The 21,295-nt window shown below is 37.9% G+C and overlaps 1 non-coding gene across 1 annotated transcript in view; it reads left to right on the forward strand.

Annotated features, from left to right (window-relative positions):
• Positions 1-11,909: 11,909 nt before the first annotated feature.
• Positions 11,910-21,295, forward strand: part of slc39a11 — a 39,649-nt gene continuing 30,263 nt past the window's right edge. Inside the window, exons 1-3 of the transcript XR_006055367.1 lie at positions 11,910-11,984; positions 14,421-14,538; positions 17,022-17,060. This is a non-coding gene — a transcript (solute carrier family 39, member 11). The remainder of the gene's footprint in view (positions 11,985-14,420; positions 14,539-17,021; positions 17,061-21,295) is intronic.

Here is a 21,295-nt window from a genome sequence, read left to right on the forward strand (position 1 = left end):
TAAACCCATGCTCCCATCTGCTACAATACTTTTGTTTTAATAACTTTTTTTTCTGTCTTCACTCCCTCTTCATTTCTATTTACCTCACCAACCCCTCCCCCCTCCCACCATCTATTTTATCCACCTCTCTTTTCTGCCTGCACAGTTCAGCGGGGGAGGGGGGTCACACGAGTAAAACCTAAACAAGCAAAGATAATAACAACCAGCTCGTTGCCTGCTGCCACCCACCTCTGCAACCCAGACCGAGTAAATCTGCCGACAGGAAACAGAAATCAGGGCTTTTGTTTTTTGACATTTGACACGGGATGCTGCAACTTCTTTCTTCCCTTTCTTTATCCTATTTCTATGCTCCTCCAACCCTTTTTCAAACTACGTAGAAGTGGGAAAAAGGTGACAATGAAAAAAAAGTAAGAAAAGGTGGTGAAGAGAAAGAGGTAGGAGGACAAGGCAGAGGTCGGCAGAAGAGTACTGACCTTTGTTCTGTTGCGGTTCAGCCACGCATAGCTGAAATAACCCTTTGAAATTCCTCCAGCACGTTGCACCACCTACCATCAACACCAGAACCGGATTTCAATCAAAACTAGACAAGGACACTTATCAGCTCATCTAACAGCTCATTCGTCAGATTTCCCCTGAGATTTCTCCGAGACATACCGCCTGTCTGTCGTTTAAACTGGTTCCAATTAACTGCAGAAAAAATGCTTTTGTTGTTTGAACTCATGATTAGGTTCTGGCTTAATGTCTCCCCAGAGACTGGCACTTCACAGAACAAAGCTTCCCTCTACGCCCCGACCAAAGCCTTCTGCCTTCTTAAAAAAACACCCCTTGTTTCAACGGTGCTAAATTTGGAGACGTTTGACAGGGTCGTATTTCACAAGCTGCGTTTCACTGACATGTTTAAGCGGACATGTTGACATCCGTGTCCACGTGCGACAGCGCTGTCTACAGCAAAAGGATAAGTCACAAGGAAACAGATGAATGTCAGCCCTCGCACGGGTAAACTTGAGGTTAAAGGCCACTTCACCATTTATCAGAAAAGCTTCGAAAACTCTGTTTCGTTTTATTTTCCTCCTAAATCTTTCTTTTTCCCATCTTACACAACTGTCATGCACTTACTGTAACACATGTTACTTCCACTCTCATGTCTCACATGAATCTTCCTTCTAGGACTTACCTTTTACTGTGATATTTCAAAAAAGGAACCCTTTTCCCAGTCTTGTTTGAAAATGTGTGTCATTAGCCCCATAGTGAAACTATTACTCACCCCCCACTATGACAGTGGCTTCTCACTGTGTCTTTGAGTGTAGCGTGGACCTGTAAACACTTTTGCCCTCCAACCAGGTTGAATAAAGCGCCCTGTTCTGCAACACGTTCTCATCAGAACGCGTAACACACCGACCAGTGTCACAAAATCGTCAGTGCGTTACATGTTCGGCAGCATGAGAGCCGGTTGGAATGAATCTCTAAATGTGTTTTATGTACAGATCCTGAATCGCTTTGGAAAACACTACGTGATAGGGTGAAGGTTAGGGTTGAGGTTGGAGTGGACGACTGGAGCCTCTGCTCTGGGAGTGTGTTATCACCGTGAACGCCTATCTTTTGGATTCAATTGAGAAGCCAGAGGGTTTTATAAGGACATGGAAGAGTACCCTTTGCGTTATTATTGCGCCTAGGGTCGTGACAAATCATTGGTGCGTTACGCGTTGGGAATGATAATGCTCTGTCTTCTGGACTTTCTTCATAGTTTTGCAGAGTATTTATCACTCCAGATGCCTGATGCATAAACTCTGTGCAGAGTCACAGCTGTGTGTGTAAGCACAAACGCACACAGACACACACACATTCTTTTCATTAAATTGATAAAAGCCTTGCATACTCATGCTCTTCATTTAAAAATCTCAGCCGCTGTAGAAAGGCACGCACTGGCAAAGACGTGATTTTTTTTTTACATCCATCTTTAGCAGCAAATTAGTCTGGATCTCAGAGCAGTAAAAGACTACTGAAGCACAATTTTTTTTTTTTAAATGAAAGTGAGGAAAAGAAAAAAATGTTGCATTTAGTCATCTCAGTTTAGGATGAGAGCAGAAGAAAAACTGCTGAATGGAGACAGAAAATCATTGTAGGATTACTAATGAGAAGCAAAGACAAAGCACCATCCATATGCGTGACTAATCAGACAGATTTACAAAATGAAGTGGAGGATTATAATTATTTATTAAGCAGTTTTTTACCTTTTAATATAGGTGAGTAATAGCAAAAAAAGTGTTCACATAATCATAATAGGCCACAAGTGATTTAGCAAGTGTCTTATTTAGTAATTGAATAGTTATGATACTCACCCCACATTTATTCCCATTGAGGGACGTCACCTTAAACAATACTTCTAATGCCTTTCAATACTAAACTTAAGATTATTTTTTTTAGTACCATAGAAATCATAAGCAGTGTATGTGCAGAGGTTGCAGTTCTGAACTTGATGACAACAGCATATCTCCTTACATGCTGAAGAAGAAGCATTTCTACAAGAACAGGAAAAACTACAAATGGCAAACAAAACTACATGTGGAAGATAGCAGCTAGTTCAGTCACTCATTGATTAGAATGGCAGAAAGTGTTGAATAAATACTTTACGTTGTTATCCTGAAATGCACATTCACATTTTTGAGACATTTTTCTGGCGTTGCTGATGTGAAACTAAAGTCAGAATTCTGAGATTAAAGTCAGAATTCTAACGCAAATATTTTGCCAGTGATATACTGATGATTAGCACATATTATCAGGATATAATGAGAAGTCTGTGAAGGTTCTGAGTCATCCAGGTCATCATAGTCAAAGGAGCTTGCAAAGAAAAGCGTCTGGACTTCTGAAGAAGAAGCTTCTCGGATGAGAGGTGAAACGTCTTCAAGCAACTTGAAGAAGTCCAGACGCTTTTCTTTGCAAGCTCCTTTGATATAATGAGAAGATAACTTTAGATTTTCAGAAATTTAATAATGAAGGAAACTGTTACACAAATCTAACTGTATGAAAGTTACCAAACTCATTCATATTTATCACATGCATCAGGACTATCTGTAGTGATCAGTCAGGCTGAAGAAGTCACTTGGATGAGTGATGAAATGCTTTTCCCAAGTCCAAATGAAAAGAATCAGCTTTCTGGGATCCATCGGGCAGTTTGCCAAAGTAAAAGGTGAAGGCTGAGTAGTCACGGGACTACCAGCAGCTGCAGGAGTTAGCATGTGTGAATAGTGAATATGTTGCGCTAATCTGGCAGACATCAAAACCTTTTATGCAATCTATGAACAGCCTGACCTGCTGTTAGCACAAAAATACATCCTCTGTGGGCTTTGTATATCTTCAGCAAATCTGATGGTAGCTCTCAGTCAAATTGGTGGCATCCATACTCTGAGTATCGTGGCTCTTTGCTCAAAATTCCATGTGGGTTCATTTTCTGTGCGCAAGCAACAGGCGGACAAATGTTCCACGGAGCCGTGCTGCTAGAGTTACTAAAAAAGACTCAAATAAAGCACAGAGACCATCTGCAGCGTGCATGCAAGATCTAATTATTCCAGTAAACTATGAGTCAGACAGTGTTACTGCATTTTTTACATTGTTATTTCATAAGACAATAAGTAAAAACTCTTACAGATGGAATAGCATGCTGCACCAAATACTTTCAGCATGCTTGGAAAAGAGAGGAAGCCAATAGAAAAATCTGGAAACTCCACATGATTTATTGTCTTGTTTATTGTTTGTGAGTACCAGGATATGTTCATCCTGCTTTTGTTTCCCAGAAACAATGACTAAACATCTAGCGTCATTGACGAGTTATGTAAATCTGTAGCTTTTGTAATTGCAACATAGAAATTTAAAATATTTGAGGGAATATTAGTCAGGGGCTTATCTTGTCTAGGGCAGCTTTTTGAGAGTTCTTTCCTAAAACGTGGTGATTTGAACTATTCCCATTCCCGTTTTCACACGCAAAACTACCCTAGAAATACCTGGCATGCTGTCTCTTTGGCATGTTACCAATATGGAGTGTTTTGAAGTCATTTTAGCATAAAAACTGAAGAGATCAAACACCTCAGAAGGAAAACTGAGTATTTGATGTCAGTTCTTGAGAATCGAAGAACGATGGCTGCTTTCTTTGACAGCCATCTTGCACAACAGATGTTTGATCATCCTGAAAGAACCGAAATTAGTGGACAAGGAGTAACAAGGCCTTTAAAAAGATAACAACCCACCTGAGACACAGGACATCATGCATTTGGTTGATGAAGAGCTCATGGCCTCGACTTTCCACTACAAACCTGTTTGCAAATTAAATTATGATGTTTTGCCACATATATAGATTTTGTAACTGGGTCTTTATTTTGTTTCTAATAATAATGGATTATTTTTGCATTAACTAAATCATTCCACAGTGCAACCACATGACAGTTAATAAGTAACAGCAGAACCCTAGACATGCACACACAGTACTAAATGTAATGTAACGTACTGAAGTGAACTTTATCAGCTGATGATTTCCAACATTGCAAAGTTATTAATTTTTTTTCAACTACCAGCACTGAAAGAAAAAAATGCATCCCTCAAATAACAGGCTAATAAAACAAGATGGTTAAAGCTTTAAATGCCTCAGCCCCCACTGGGGTTGTTAAATACTGGAAAACAAAAAAAACACATAGGGTCCTCTTAATTGTCAATTTACGTGGTTTGGTGGGTATGAAACATAAAAGAGGAAGACTGATGACTGATCCGTTAATAATTCACATCACAATGAGAAGCGTTATATGGTCAGGGATTTGGCGCTCATGGAAGATTTTAAGACATTCTGTACTAGAAAGCACAAAAACCCCAATCAAAGGTCAAGTTGCCACTCTCACCTCCCAGAGGTGAGAGTGGCAACTTAAAGAAAAAGCAACATCAACATAATCTGTTTCTTTTCAGAAAAGCAAAGATCCCAACATTAATTAAGGCAGAGGTAGCAAACATGAAGCCGGGTGACCAGCATTGGCTCAACAAAGACTGCAATCACATCACAATGGACGGCATTGAAAAATGTCAGGGACGGCAAAAAGTATACGACTTTTAAATGTTTTTTCATAAATCTTGCACCTTTGTCCTACTGATTAAGATCTCCCCAAAGACATTCAAAGTACAATAATAAAGTAATAGAGAAACAATTAAATGACAGAAAAGCTCCTGTTTTTCACTATCTGCTTAGAAATGTCTGTTTTTTTCACATTAATCATAATAATAAATAAAACAAATGAATAAATAAAAAATATTTAAAAATAAAATAAGTGATTTTGTATGATATAAAAAATAACTTTCCGCTGAATACTTACAGGACAATTTGTGCGACTTTTATTTTGTAATTTTCCACATCTATTACTTACGATTTAAGCCCCAAGAGTCATGCTGGCAGATTTCTTTCAGTAACACCATTCCTTTATCATGCAGAAAAACTGAGGCATACTGTTGAAATTGCACTTCTTTTTCTTTCATTTAGATATCTCTGGGATTGAATGTGCAGTTAAACTACTCTACTATGACAGAAATGGGAGTTTGGTCTGTCCCGTTTAAAATGATGTGAAATTAGTTTGAAATTCATGAATTAAGACATTTGGAGCCTTCAGAAGTGACAGCACAGTACACAGTTAAAGAAAGTGTTTATTACCAGTAAACATCCTGCATCTGCAAACATTATTTTGCATATGATAGATTTTAACATTCCATTTGGTTGGGTTGTTTTTAAGTTGATTCATTAAAAATTGTATCCACTTTTTGTTCTGTTTACTGATGTTTTGTAGGTAGAAAGTTCATTTTTGACCCTTTTTTACAAAATATCGCTAAATACAGAATACATGAAGCCTTTAAATTAGACCACAAACTCACCGGGAAAATGTTTACCGAGGCGAGAACTTAAGCAAGAAGTTGATTTGTTGTCTCGTGACTTTCACTTGAGCCTCTTGCAGCTAGCTTGTTACACATCTCTGACCTTTTGAGAAAGTATCAATCTTGGTCAAGCCATGACTGATGAAGATTAGAATTGTGCCATTAAGATGGACAAAAAGACCTTAGTGTGCACCAGTGCATTTGGGTGCCAAACCTCAATTCCTGAGTCCTATTCAAACCCAGGCTATAGGGTTGACATTTGAACTCTATCCAGGAAATGTTAAATAAAACCTCGGACCAAAAAATAGATGTTCCTCAAGACTTACATCCAAGGTCATATATAAAGTTTTGTTACTGATATTGTCATCTCTTTAACTTAACTATATACGTGTATTTATACACACAAGCCTGCTTAATTCACTTTCTGAACATCTTTATCTTGTTTTTTTCTAAAAAGACTAAATTGACGGCACGTCAACAAGAAAACGAACTAGACATAACTACTTGATTCTTCCACTTTATATTTGGGTGAATGCGACAGACTGCATATCAGTTTGACATAAATACCATGATCTCACCAGCAGGTTTGCTTTGACTTTGGCATTTTGGATAAAAAAAATCTATTTTTCTGAAGCCTGACATGACAAGACATGCAGTGGATTTGACTAAGAAGCTGACAACAACATGCATTTTATCAACCATATGATTGTAATTCCTTCCTCTAAATAGGACCGTAAGTTATGAGATGAACATAATGCTTGACTGAAACTTGTCATGGAGACATCAAACTCACTTTGAAAATGGTTCCTGTGGTTAGAAATCACACAAGTTCTTTTCAAACTGTCCAACTTGCATTTGTGTAGCAACTTGTTATGCAAGTTTCACTTTTCAAGGGAGCATTAATCTAATTTTAGGGCATTTCTGAGTAAGATTAGACTCAGTTTTGAATTGCACCATTGGACTAAGACACACAAAAAGTCTTCAGTGGGCAGCAGTATATTGGCATGCCATCTTTGATTCCCTGACCAGTAATCAAACCCAAGCTGATGCACTGAGTGAGCTGCATTATAGCCATTAGCCCATCAGGGACCCACTACATCAGTGCTTTGAGTACCCTGAATGACTGACTTTTCAAAAGCACTGAATCACTTGAGGAAGTGTTAAATAAAATTTGTGACCATCAAATAACTGGTTTTCAGGGTTAACAACAAGAACAATTTTAACAGATAGTTTTATCCTTGATATGTCTTTAACTTATAGTTGTTAACCTTTTGAAGAAAACATTGAATGTTGTGGAGCTGTCCAACTCACAGAAACACATGAATCCACTGTCTTACACATACTCAAGATATGAGGACTGAGGAATATTAGTCTCAGCATTAATTTCTGCCCACTCATGAGTGGGTATCAGTATAGTGCCAAGCATCACTCTCTGACTGGGAATTGAGCCTGGGCAGCAGCGATGAGAGCACCAAATCCTATATTCAGTACAGCATCAGGGACCAACTAAATAAGTGTTTTGAATATCAGAAATTGCTGATGTTTTGAATGTACTCAATCGCTGGCTAATTCCTGGGTCCTGATGATGGTTCTGAATCCCCACTTTAGCACTTTTGCTGCAGCTTTCTCCTCATTCTTAAATTGGAAAAATGCACATGGACCCAGTAGCAGTAGACAGCCATGCCCTAAAGTATACCCTGCTTTATTATTCACTTTGCTTGAAGTAAGGCCATGGTTTAATAAATGGGCATAATTCTTTGTTCAATAAGGCTTGAAACTAAAGACTGAGACCACAAATGCACTGGGAAACAAATCAAGTAAGAAGTTGATTCATTTCCCCAAAGACTTTTGTAATCCTATAATCTTAGGTCTTTTTGCAGCCATCCAAGCCAAAATGTCAGTGTTCTGCCAGATAAAAAGGTGCATGGAATGAAAATCAATTTAATTAACTGAAACCTCATTTGTGAAAAAGCTTTAAGAAAGAAAGAAATGATCAAAGACCTGAAGAAGGCTCCAACACTTTAATAGAAGTTAGCATGCTGCTGTCTAACTACTGCCTGTGTTCTGAATCCCCAGAAACTAAACATGTTGCACCTCTTTGACTTTACAAATGACACTTTTTGCTAAATTATTGAATCGGCCAATCACAAGGCAGAAATTTGGCTTGTTTAAGCATGTAGTCATGGATCAAGATGATTGAAGTGACTTTGAATGTGACATGGTTGTTGGTGCCAGACAGGCTAGTCTGAGTATTTGAGAAAATGACAGAGTCCACCAGTGTTGGTCAAGTTACTTGAAAAAAGTAATCAGTAACTAATTACTGATTACTTCGCTAAAAAAGTAATCCCGTTACTTTACTGATTACTTATTTTCAAAAGTAATTAATTACCTAGTTACTTAGTTACTTTTTAAAAACATGATTTACATCCTGAATAGGTGATAAAGCGATAGATCTGTCAGCCCAATTCTACTTTTTCTACATAATCCATCATACAAAATGTAATCAAATGGAAAAGTCTCTTTAAAACTTGTTTTATTAGTTTTAATCTTTTAACTTCATGCATCAAGCAAAAATGTAATTATATGCAACATTCGCTGACTGGAAGAAATTTGTTTAACATTTAAACCTATTTTCTGCACATTCCAGCACATAAAATAAAATATTTTTTTGTGTTTACACTCACTCTTTCAAATAAATGCAAGTGAAACACAGCAGAAAATAAATAAAATCAAAGACTCAGCGGTCCTGTTGCTCTATTTTCACCTGTATAGCAGGTGGAGGTTTACCCTGGTGCAGGTGAGCCGCAGCGCTCAGTAGAAGAATCCACGAGTTTGTCTGTGAATTTCACATTCCAGCGGCAGCGCACTCGGTGCTTGCTCGGAAGTTAAGGGTTTTTTTCACTGTAAAAAGAAGTTTTCTTCCCACGCAGTGAACAGCGGACACTAATGTTTTTGTCACTTTTTACGGAATCAAACTCAAAGAAAGGTCAGTACTTCCACGCTTTAAACGCTGCACGCTCATACTCTCTCCCGCACTCGATATATTATCTTTTGTTGATCTGCACACAGCTGTTGCCATGAACATCGCACTTGCTTACGTCATTGTCATGAGACACTCTGGCAAAAAAATCACGGTTTTAGTAACACAGTAACGCAGCGTGCTTACGGGAAAGTAACAGTAATCTAACTACCTTTTTTGCAATAGTAATCCCTTACTTTACTCGTTACTTGAAAAAAGTAATTGGATTACAGTAACGCATCACTTGTAACGCGTTACTGTAATATCTGGTGTCCACACAGCAATCTATAGAGTTTACATGGAATCTTCTGAAAAAGAGAAATTATCCAGTGAGTGGGAATTCTCTGAAGGAAAATGTCTTGTTGATGCGGACAATGGTCTTTGGTATCACGCCTTCCAATAAGCATTGAGCTATTAGGAACGCAAGTATACAGAACAGCATCTCACACAACACATTAAACTTAGGCTACATCAGCAGAAGACCACACCTGGTCCTAAGAATAGGTATTTGAGGCTATAATTCACAGTGACTCATCAAATTGGACAATAGAAGTTTGGATAAACATTGTCTGGTTTGACAAGTCTCATATTCAGCTGTGACGCTCAGATGGTAGCTTAAGAATTTGGTGCAAACAACAAGAAGGCGTGGATCCATCCTGCCTTGTTCAGGCTGCTGCTGGTGTTGTACAGGGTGGGCCATTTATAGGGATACATGGGAATGGTTGTTGATATTAAAGTCCTGTTTGTGGCACATTAGTATATGTGAGGGGGCAAACTCCTCAAGATGGGTGGTGACCATGGTGACCATTTAGAAGTCGGCCATCTTGGATACAACTTTTGTTTTTTCAATAGGAAGAGGGCCATGTGACACATCAAACTTTTTGGTAATGTCACAAGAAAAACAATGGTGTGCTTGGTTTCAACGTAACTTTATTCTTTCATGAGTTATTTACAAGTTTCTCTTTGTTCACAGCCATTGACATGTCGAAGAGGTTAACACATGAGGAGCGGATCGAAATTGTGTTGATATCTGGTGAACGCAGTAACCGGGTCATTGCAGCAGATTTCAATGCAAGACACCCTACGAGACCACCCATCTCCCATGCTACAGTTAGCAAACTGCTTGCTAAGTTTCGTGAAACTGGTTCAGTGTTGGATTTGCCAAAATGTGGACGCAAGAAAACTGTCACTAATGAAGAAACATCAGTGGCTGTCCTAGCTTCATTCAGCAAGAGCCCACAGCGTAGCACTCGCCGCATGTCACTGAGGGTGGCATTAGTCGAACATTCCTTTCGGCGGATATTAGCTACTCACAAATGGCACCCTTACAAACTCCAGCTACTGCAGCATCTCAACGAGGATGACCCAGATCGGCGCACAGAATTTGCAGAATGGCAAAACAAAAATTGGAACAGGACCCTCAGTTCACGCAGAAGATTTTGTTCAGTGATGAGGCAAACTTTTATGTGAATGGTGAAGTTAACAAACAAAACCACCGCTATTGGTCTGACACTAACCCACATTGGATGGATCCCTCCAAGACTGTTGGAACAACAAAAGTGATGGTTTGGTGTGGTATATGGGGTACAACGATAGTGGGTCCATTCTTCATCAATGGAAACCTCAAGGCCACTGGATATTTGAAATTGCTACATGATGATGTGTTTCCCTCTTTATGCACTGAAGCTGGCACGTTCCCTGAGTTTTTCCAGCAAGATGGTGCACCACCACATTATGGGTGCCAGGTCCGAGCATTCCTAGATGAACAGTTTCCTGGAAAGTGGATTGGTCGTCGTGGGCCAGTTGAATGGCCCCCAAGGTCTCCCGATCTGACCCCCTTAGACTTTTATCTTTGGGGTCATCTGAAGGCAATTGTCTATGGTGTGAAGATACGAGATGTGCAGCACCTGAAACTACGGATACTGGATGCCTGTGCTGGCATTTCTCCTGCGGTGTTGCTATCAGTGTGTGAAGAGTGGGAGAAGAGGGTTGCATTGACAATCCAACACAATGGGCAGCACATTGAACACATTTTATAAGTGGTCAGAAACTTGTAAATAACTCATGAAAGAATAAAGTTACGTTGAAACCAAGCACACCATTGTTTTTCTTGTGACATTACCAATAAGTTTGATGTGTCACATGGCCCTCTTCCTATTGAAAAAACAAAAGTTGTATCCAAGATGGCCGACTTCTAAATGGCCACCATGGTCACCACCCATCTTGAGGAGTTTGCCCCCTCACATATACTAATGTGCCACAAACAGGACTTTAATATCACCAACCATTCCCATGTTAATACGGTGTATCCATATAAATGGCCCACCCTGTACTATCGAGGTATTTTATGGCACATTCGAGGCTTTTTAGCGCAAACCTAAATGCCACAGCCTACCTATTATTGCCATCTTTGAATGGTTGCTTCCAGCTGCATAATGTCGCAAAGCTGAAATCGTCTCAGTGTGTTTTCTTGAACACATACGAAAGTTAGTTCATTGCACTAAAAAAACCCTCCAATAGAGAGCGTCTTCATGATGTGGTGGAATGAGTTCTCAGCAAAATCTCAGAGAAATCCAACTTCAGTGTATGCCAGGCACACACAAGGCAGTTCTGAAAACAAAAGGGGGCCAAAAGAGCGAGTGTCTATCCCACCAGTGTGAGAAAACTCCTTGCCTATATGACCTACAAAAAAGCGGATAGTTTGAATCAGTCAATTACAAACAAAAAACAATGCACAGATTACATTTGGAAGGTTAAATTTAAAATATTCTCCTGAAATATTTATATTCGTATTTTCAGCACTTAAGTCAGTGGTTTATAAATAAAGTTGGCTTAAATTTTAAATAAATTAATAAATAAATACGTAATACTACTACTAATAATAACAAAAAAAATCATAATAAAAAAATAATAATAATATTGATGATAATGAACGCTGTCTTCGATTACTACTGTTAAAGTTGATGGCCAATAGCCTGCGAGCAGAGGCGGGGCTAATAGAGTCATAGACACGTGTACTAGGAAGTAGGAAGTAAATACAGAGCACTCGGAGTGCTGCTGGAAAGAAGTGAGTAAACCCGAAAGACATATAAAGAAATTAGCGATACAATAGATTTAGGATAAAATTGAACTGTGCCGAATTCATTACTTTCGCTTCACAATACCAGAAACAGCGTGTTTTGGAAATATGACACTGATATTTTTAAAAACAAAGCGAATATTTTAAGAGAGCCGGCTTGCTTTCATTTACCTCTGTTTTCTGTAATCTGCACTTTGTGCTTCTCACGTGTATTGGTATTTAAAACTCGATGTACCAGAAGGTCTCCACGAAGACCGGTTATATCGCAGAACAGAGCAAAGGCAAAGGAAAAGACGAGAAAATGAAAAAAATAGTTAACAGCTGTTGACAAGAGTCAGCTGTCATTTAAAGCTGATTGTATACGCACAAGAAAGGAATACGTTTAACTTTACGCTCCAAAATGAGTCCACGCGTACGAGGCGAATATTTTTCCTATGTGCTCCTCTCTTGTTCATTGTAACACTACCAGGGTTTTACTGCTGCAGTCTCACATATATAATGGAGGGCATATGTCTTTGACTTTTAGCTGTACAGCTTTTTCTAATGATAAAGACCTCCTTGACCATTCACACTACACCAACGTAAACAACTAATAGGTAAACAATTGAATAACAGAAAGTTCCTGTTTTTTCACGATCTACTATAGAAATTTACGATTTCTGTAGTGGGTTTACCTTAAAAAGGAGCAAAGCAAAATAAAACGAAACACAAAAAGACATTCAATTACAAAAAAATAAAGTTTTATAATCACAGGACAGTCTGTGCAGTGAAGTAAGAACTTTTTATCTAATTTAAATATTTATTCATTAAAAGTTCAAAGTCAAAGTAAACTTTATTGTCATCTCTGCTATATACAGTACAGTATATAGAGAGACGAGATGACGACGCTGCAGGTCCATTCAATGCAAAAAAACCCAACAATAAATATAGGAAGAGTAAGAAATAAATATACACTTTAAGACTGAGGTAAGGGGAGTAAATATACGCTTTAAGCTAAAAAGGATCAATAAGTATCTAACTTTACAATTTGAAATTGAGATTTAAAATGACCTTGAAGACCTTAAAGCAACATTTTTTTTATTGTTAAAATGACATATAATATTAAAATATCGCAGGTATTAAACGTTTGATTAAATGTGTGCTTAAACTTCTTTGCAAGAGTTTAAATTGTGTGGTCCACTTACATCTAAAGTGGGCTATATGTGGCCCACGATGTAAAACGTGTCTTATATAAAATGGAAAATGAAGAACAATTTAAAAAAAATTAAGCTTTTTTTAAAAGGATAATGTGTATTATATAATTTAATTGTGTGTCCTTTCACATACACATGCACACACGGCTCCACCTGTGTACACCCAAATTATCTTGCTTGTCATTTTGCTGAATGTTGTCTTAACAACTTTAAAGTGAACTGCAGTGTCTTCATCTTGAATTGCTTGAACAAAAAAAGAAGAAGAAAAAAGAACAAAATAGGCAGTTTCCATAAAGGTTGCATATGCCTGTTTTTTTTTTTTCTGTTTTTTTTACCCTCTGTTGTTTGATATTTCCCCTTCTACTTGTTTCATTCATTTAGGAAGTAGTGCAAATACAGCAGTTAGTTGTAGATTAATTCCTTTAGCAGTGGAGGTGAGAAAGGAGCAGGTAAAAAAAAAGGAGGACTGCATTCTACAAATTAGATTATTTTGTTATGATAAATATATATATACATGTCTTGATGATCTGAAAGTTTAAGAGATCTCTTTTTCATCTGTGCCTTGGATGGGTCCCCAAATGTGGTGGGCCCTGACTGCACATTGGATAATGTGGTTTAAATTGTATTGGAAGGTAGAGACAGAGCAAAGTGCCTTGAGAAGATAAAACTAAATTGAATTGAATAAGTTGAATTGACCACAGGGGGCTGAACTTTTCAGGCAGATATTGGGCTTACCAAAAGTTAACAGGCTTATTATCAGACAGAGCTTATAGGCACTCATATTTGAATAAAAGTTTTACTAACAACTACTACTAACTGATTTCACTGGAATTTAAAAAGCGAATATTGTATATTAACATGAAAATTATTTGGTGTGTTGATGATTGAAACCCTAGGACGGCAGTGATAATAATCATAGTGCAGCAATAGAAAAAAAAAATCCAGGATGTTAAAATGCAAAGCAAACAGGATTTGAAACATCTTTCTTGTTCCACTGTGTGCTGAAAAAACAAGGTGTGAGGCGTGAGTCAGTCACACGAGGGCTGTGCATTAGCATGTGTGTTGACTTAAGAGGAGTCTTGTAGCCTTGTAGGATTACCTGAAAGCAGCCTTTTTTTTGTTTTACTCTAGTTTTCAAAGTCTTTCTGCAGTCTTTCTGTCGCCTATCTTTTTGAATATAATGTCGATGTGCCACGGGCTAACTTTTAGTGTGGCCGTGTTGTTTGTTTAGGTCTGTCACTATGCTAGAAGGCTACAGCCCTGTGACCCAGGCCCTGCTGGGGACTCTGTTCACATGGGGTCTGACTGCTGCCGGAGCTGCTCTGGTGTTCATCTTCTCCAGCCGACAGGTAATGAGTGTCACTCTGAGCTCCAGGAATCGCTCTTCTAAAGAAATACTAGCAAATTATTTGGTGAGCTAGAGTTTTCCACCCATGAACTTAGTGTGACCTGGTCAATTTACAGCTGCCTACATTTGGTGACAAATTTTGGAATTTATCAAGGTTCAAGGTTCAAGGTTCTTTATTTGTCACATGCATAGTTATACAAGTATAACACACAGTGAAATGTAGCCTGACACGCTCCTCGACATGTGCAAAAATTGGGGGGGGGGTAGAGGAAGAACATTATATATATATATATATATACAGACATATAGTATATACACTGGGTGAATGTGCAGTAGTAGCAGCAAGCAGGTGAATTATGTACATTAATATGAATAGACATCTGACTATTTTACAGGATAGACAATATAAACATGTTTAAAATTAAAGGAATTTGAAATGTACATTGTGCCTTGGTTTAGTGTCTGGAAGAGAGTCCTGTCTCAGTCAATTATAGATGATGTGAGATGATGTGAGATGATGTGAGATGATTTATATATATTTTTTAATCTGAAAGAACGGTGCTATCTCAAATGAATCTACTACTTTTCTCTTATTTTGAAAGTTTGGTTGCTGCAAGCCAGCTAGACAGGGCCCTTCCATGTCTCATGTTTTCTCTGTTTGCTGGCAGCTCCTACAAAAACAAAGAGTTCCTACCAGGGCCACTTGAGACTGGCTCTACAAGTGGGTAAATCACCATAGACTCCCATGTTGAAATGTCCAACTAAACAGCATTCAAAAGCAACACAACTAAAAAGCAACATTAAAAAACCCCAAACACTACAAAAGCTAAAAAAAAGCAGAAGTGTTTCTGGGGATACAATAATGTGACAGAACAGACATTTTTGTTCCTATTTTCATTGAATTTCATTTAATGTCCTTGTGTTTTATGTGATTCTGCAGCATTTTTCTATTTGCGGATATTTTCAGTCTGTTTGATCTTTCAGGGCCACGTAACAATCTGCGTTTTTGAATACAGCTAGTTTTTAGGTTTCTTCTGTTTTTCTTTCTTGCTTCTGTTCTACTTAACAGATCAAGTCGAGTGAATTCATTAGAATTCAAATTTAAAATGATAAACTAGCTGGTAGAAATAACCTTAAAAGTGACTTTTTATTTTTATACTTTCAGTCCATTTCAAAGCCTGCACTTCAAATTTTTCTTTAACAAAAGGTTCTATACTTCTGTAGTTCTTAAGTTATGGACATGTGAAGTTTTGCTACTAGTCAGGCTTAACGTTTGCAGTGTTTCTGATAGGCAGCAATCACCTCAGCTAAATATGAGTCACTGCTGTCTCATCTATGCTTGTGCTGTTGGTGTCTTTTATAACATTTTCACTTAATTATCTTATTCAGTGTTGATTAGCGCTAATCAGCAGATATGTGTGTCTGTGGTTGGCATCCATGCTGGATTTTAACTCAGCACGCCACTCTCTCATCCACGTGTAGTAATTTATGGTGGAAAATTCAATAATGTTAAGAGTTTAAAATGAATGCATTGCAGCTAGGTCAATTTTTAATTTATTAGCGGCAGATATTCGCTGTTTGCCGAGCTATCAGTGCCAGCATTTATAGTGGTCGTCAAATGAAATTAAAAAAAATTAAGACTAGATGGAGGAAGCAGTCTTAACCCATTAAATGAGTATTGATGTTGAATAGTTTGTCCATCAGAGAGAGGAAAAGCCACTCTGCTACTTCCCTGTTGACAGCACACATATTTGGAATTGCACAATTTCAAAAAACCAGCTGATCTAAGTAAAGTCAGGCAGAGCACAAGTGAGTAAATAAATAACCACAGGTAACACATTTTAGGGGAATCTGTTTATGTTTTGTATGTCAAAAAAAAAATGTTGGTGGATATATTCCAAGATCACATTTTTAAATCACCAAATATCTGCATGTGTATTGGTCTTAAAAACCCGATATCAGTCTTTTCTAACACACAGTCTCATACATGTGTGTTGTGCTTGGATATCAGCTGCATTCAATTACAGCACAGCTGGACTTTTTGTGACAAAAGTATTTGTAGGTGTGGAATGGATACACACAGTTGAATAATTTATTTATGTGTTGGTGTGTTCACCATCACCCAACACCTAACCACATATAGAATTTAAGTCTATGTGGACACACAGTGAGAAAATCCAGAACACTTTAGCAGCTAGTGATGTCAATATTTGTTTCTGCAACCTTTAAGTGATATGATAAACCGTAAATTTATTCAGCTAAATCGCAGAGAAATGAATCAGAAAGCATGAAAACACTGTGCAAAACCTGCACACTGTTTGATGTATTTTTACCATTTCTGACTCCGGTAACACATGCCCATTTTGCCGAGTTAAGTCGATGGTGAGGAATGCACTGAACTGCTGGCTCTTCCACTGTCAGGGTTACTATGATATCGATTTCCCTGCCTCACTCACAATCTCTCTTCTTGTCTGCCCTTTTCAGAAGCGCATCTTGGATGGAAGTTTAGGCTTTGCAGCTGGGGTGAGTAAGGTTTCATTTGAGCTGAACCACATACTCACACATACATTGCTATGAGGTGATTGGCTTTTAAACATTCCACTGCAGCAAGGCAAGTTTCCTCCTCATAGAGAGAAACTCTGACACATCCAGCTGCCATGTTGTTTCATTAAAAATCTGAGAGAAGTGTTCCCCTGCAGGTATCACCCTACAACTGAAAATGCATCCCCTTAACAGCACTGTGTCACTCATTCAATTACGATGTTTAAATCCCTGCAGTACGAGCAGTTTATAGATATAGATCACATATATCAGCCGGCCTTGTTGGGATGAGTGGATCGATACTATCATTAGCAGTGTTGGTGTTGGTATCAGATTTATAATAGCATGATGAGATTGATACTTTGGTTTCAGTTTCTTCTCTTTACATTTATTGTTATGTTATTTTTAGACCAGTGATTTTCAGTCAGTTATGTAATGTCATATTAGTATGCTTTATTTAGTAACTATATTGTTCAACTGCAACTTCTGTCTAATCACTTATGTTTTGATTAGTAACTGGCTACAGTGAATAATTTTATACATTTATTTTGCAATTTAATTAAATGGCTCTATTACGCGCACCTAGTCATATTACACAGTTGTTATATATTGATGAGTGGAACTTTAAATAAATTAGAACCTCACTGCTTGTTTCCACAAATTCCTTCTTGCACAAAAAGTAATGATTATACGCTGTTACTAATGGTGTCTGTGTAGACACACCACCGATGCTTTGAAAATCACTGCAGCTCCAGCTTGTTCTTTTTAACGCTGTGCACCGATGAACTTTTTAATTAAGTGCTCCAGCTTGAAAGTGTGAGGTAAAGTGCAGGATCAGATGGATGTGAGCCAAAAGAGCTGTAGTACTGGCTGCAAAAGATCTTTTATTCTTTTTTAAAATCTAACAAAACCAAAGTTAACCAAAACTAGTAACAACGTTTCTATTTTTCTTTGATTTACATGAATGCTGTGTTTCATCTCATAGTGTTTGGTCTCTTCTTTTCTTTTAAATATCTTTGTTTGAATTGTAGTCCGTCTGCTCCTCCTCTGCAAAAGTTACCTCATTACTCCACATTAAAAATTAAAAGCACATATACCATTTCAGTAGACAAGGAGCCTTCTTTTTTTTTTTAGGCTTTTATTGTGAAACACGCAGGAAGATGTCATGGAAAACACAAACTGTATATAAGATTTACATTCGAATTCAGATTCATCTGCCATGACAACTGGTTACTATTTGGTGTCCTTTATTTTGCCACCATAGAGAGAGAGAGCAGCCATCCTACATGTAAAGAGTGGAAAAAAGGGAAGCGTTAATTTTCAGGGAGAGCAGTGAGATGTGAGGAATATGTAGTGGACAAACAGGCATGAGACAGATGGATGTGAGGCTGGGAGACAGATGACTTTATGATCTATTCATAAAGTCATTCTAACATTTGATCTTGTGCGCAGTAATAGTTGACTAATGCATGCAAACTAGCCACTGCGGTTACGTAACGAACAACAACTCATCTGTCATCAGTGTGGTCTGATACTATTTCACCCCAAACAAGGTGAAATGATAAATTTGAGTCAAGCATTGCAAATAGCCGACACATACTTGTGGAATCTCTGTTTCTTTCTCTTTTTGAATAAGACTGGGACCTTAATTGCAATCCCTCCAACTGGTTCAGAGCTTGTTGTTAATTACGAGCTCAGATGAGTGAGCTGATAAGATGAATGCCAAATGATGAGAGATTGTCCACGCTTCTTTGAGAAAGATAGATCCAATCTCGGCCCCCACCTCCTTTATCTTCATTTTGGTCTTAACAGCTTTTCAATTACTTCGCGGGCTTAGCTGTTGCTCTTATACATTCTAATGAAATGGCTCATAAGGAGAAAAGAGCCGAGGGCTGCTTCAAACATTTGCTGAACTTCTTTGCAATTATGGGAGCTGAAATCTTTTTAAAATATGTTTTTCACAGCGTAACTTTTGGCTTATTGGTGAGATAGTGTTACAATCTATCCAGTCCTCTTATTTTTCTTTGCATAATTCACATTTTTTAATAATATAGTTTTGATAAGAAACACAATTTTATTCTGGATGTGCCACACTTAGCTTAGATTTGAGGCACTGTAGCTATCTGTTTGGTTCAAATGGATACATTAGACTTTGCAGTCAACAACTTACACAAGAAATATAAAAGTTTTTATCCCTGTTTGTATTATAAGATGAACGGATGGAGCAAGAAAGTATTTTTTTTTCACATCTTCGGATTTTGCCACGTGTGAGGTTTAGAGCTGCATTTGGCTTTTATCAGAACAAATTAAACTCTTCAGCCATTTAGAAAAGCAAAATGAGTGGAGATGGAAGGCAGGATGGGACTCTTCTCTTATGATTTTCAAAGAAGACAAGGCTTGGATTGCTTTTTGGCTGTGCAGAGAGTGAAGTAAGGTCAATCCATTTTAAAGTAGGGAAGCAGATACAGTGGGAGGGAATGTTACACAGCATTAAGTGATGGCAGTTCAGTGGAAATGAATTGTTATCTGTCTTTAAAAGTTTTCACTGACCTTTTATCAACTTAAATGGCTTGTTCAAGCTTCTACTTTGGTATTAAACATGCTACCATGGATGCTAGTAAGGCTGACTCTTGCTAGATGCTAGAGTATTCTTGAGTTCATGTTGTGTCTTTAGCACCCTGACGGTTTCCCTCTCTGTCTTGTTTCAATGTCAGTTCCTTTGCCCTCCTGTGTTTTCTTTTCTCTGTAGTATTTTCTTTTCTTGTCTCGGTGTTTAGCATTTGTCTTTTGGTTACTTCCTGTTTTACTTTGAAATGTACATTTCTCTCTTGTGTTAGTCTTACTTTCCTTGATTATGTTCATCCATCAAACCTCGAGACATTCGTTGATATGCTCCAATGATCCAGTGTTTATCCCAGCAAACATTTTGATGCTGAACACTGTTGTCTTTTCTTGACATCTGTTGGTGAGATGATGCTGGAGTTTCAGCCGTATTTGCTGGGATGCACTTGTGCCCCTTTAGATTTAGTATTTTTTTTACACTTGTTATTTTTGCCAGGAACCCATAAATGCTCCAATTTTATTATTCCGACCTGCAGTTGGGTTATCTCTATACTGCAGTGTGACTATATTGAAAATACTGGCCAATGTGGGAAAAACTAAACTCATCCTTTTATTTCACATTAGCTGCTGTTGTATTGGGTTCTGGCAAAACAGTGCATCTAACTAGAAGAAGTGTTTTTGCAGAGCCTTTTTTCCACTGCTGGAGACACAAACATTATTAACGGTGCAGTGTAGCACTTCGCGTTTTTGTAAAATGTAACCCCATTTTCTATTAACTGAAATGAATATTGGCCTGGAACTGAAAATTGATTCTGATTTGAGCCTTGTGATTCAAAAAGCTTTGCGTCTCTTTACAAAAAAAAAAATCTATTTAAAAGCTAAGCACATTTTTCTTGTCATCTTTCAAAAAGCATGCAGGGAAAATATAATTTTGTTACTGCTGTCAGATGTTAAAATCCCTCTTTTGTAATAAATTACTAAAACAGTTTGACATCCAGATGAATGTGCTGACGTTAAGCTCAGAACATTTTAATTTGCAGTGAAAGTTTTATACCCAAAAAACTCAGTTCTTTCTGTCCTTTGATGAAGAGGCCCTAATAAAACAAATGCTATGGCAGTTACACATCTTGAGGTGACTCGTGAACCCTCCATAAGCTGAGAGAGTGGAATGTATATAATGAATTGTAAATTGCTAAAACTGATGCTGAATGACATGGTTAAGAATTGATGAGATGAAAGCAGCTAGTCATCACCACTGCAGTTACTCCACTCTCTAATAACACATAATCTCTGTGATATTTTTTCTTCCAATATCACAACACAAAAACACATTGTGTACTCATTTTTAAATAGAAAATACATTGCCCTGCAGAAAAGCCATGTTGAGTTGTGTGCGTCTGTCTGTGTGTGAGGCTCAGTGGGTGTTTGAAGAGCATGTGTCATGCTTTTTGTGTCTCATGATTCAGATGCCACCCTGTTTCCATGCCTAACATCTGCTGTCCTAACATGCACGCACACACACTTTGTGACAGTAGACTATCACGTCATGCTGTCTCAAAACAGCATCTTTCAGCTCTCATTGTTGGTGTAAAATCATGCAACCCTTTCCACTCAACGTCCGCCCCACAAACACATACAAATATACGTGCACAAAC

This window comes from Haplochromis burtoni, unplaced genomic scaffold (assembly GCF_018398535.1).
Source record: "Haplochromis burtoni strain Fernald_Lab_line unplaced genomic scaffold, NCSU_Asbu1 Contig_308, whole genome shotgun sequence".
Lineage (NCBI taxonomy): Eukaryota > Metazoa > Chordata > Actinopteri > Cichliformes > Cichlidae > Haplochromis > Haplochromis burtoni.